The sequence below is a fragment of the Pteropus vampyrus genome, unplaced genomic scaffold, assembly GCF_000151845.1.
Source record: "Pteropus vampyrus isolate Shadow unplaced genomic scaffold, Pvam_2.0 Scaffold130, whole genome shotgun sequence".
Taxonomy (NCBI): Eukaryota; Metazoa; Chordata; class Mammalia; order Chiroptera; family Pteropodidae; genus Pteropus; species Pteropus vampyrus.
In genome coordinates, this window is record NW_011888911.1 from 3,383,667 (window position 1) to 3,384,677 (window position 1,011).

Below are 1,011 nucleotides of genomic sequence, written 5' to 3' on the forward strand. Positions count from 1 at the left end.
AGTGACAAAGAGAAGATTCTATTAACTAGAGCATAGGCAAAGTGAGGTAATAGCTAATGCTCACACAATGTTAACTGTGAACCAGGCACCATCCTAAGGACTTAACCTATATTATTAACTCATTTAATTCTCACAAGAATGCTGGGAGGTCCTCATCTTATAGATGAAGAAACCAAGGTACTGAGAGGTTGGTTATGTTGGCTGAGATCACAGAACTGGAATTTGAAGCCTGGCATTCTAACTCTAGAATCCCTATTCTTTACCAAGATGCTAGACTGTATCTTTTTGTCTGGAACTTCTTTATGCTTCTTCATACTGGTAGCTTAGAATCTATGGTGGAATTTTAATTTGACATATGAAGATAATCAACTCCTCCACTTCATCCCTATTGCTTATTCTTTTGGCTTTCCAACAACCACCAGAGTTAAAAATATAGCTGATCTCAGCTCCACTTTTTTTAACCTCGCATGTTTGCTATTTTAAAAAGTGTTGCATAGCTTATTCAAATTTGAAAAAAAAAATAACCCACTGAGGTTTTTAAGTTAAAGGTCCAAGATAAACGATTAGATTTTGGGCTTGAAATGTCTTACAGCTATGTATTGGATTTGGTGTGCTCATGTTCATTAAGTTGCAGCACTTTAAGGAGGGTTCTGGAGCGATTAATACACTAATTACCAGAGGTCACAAGAGGTGTCATAATCCAGGTCTTCTTTTTACTCTCCTTACACTGAAGAGTATGAAAAAGTGGGAAAATAATTCAACTTCCAAATCAGGGAGAATAGAGACTGGTATTGAAAAATCAACTTTTCTGCTGGACTCCGGAATTCGAACATATGTAAGCTATAGACAAACTGTACAAACGCAATAGGACATCTAATTCTTTTACAAACAGTCACACCCACCCAGACTGACTGGAAAATCTGTCATAATTGGAATCAGAGTTGCTGTTCTTTAAATAAAGCGTTAGGGTTTCTTGAGAAGCTACAGGGCACCTGCTTTTTAAAGCCTCCC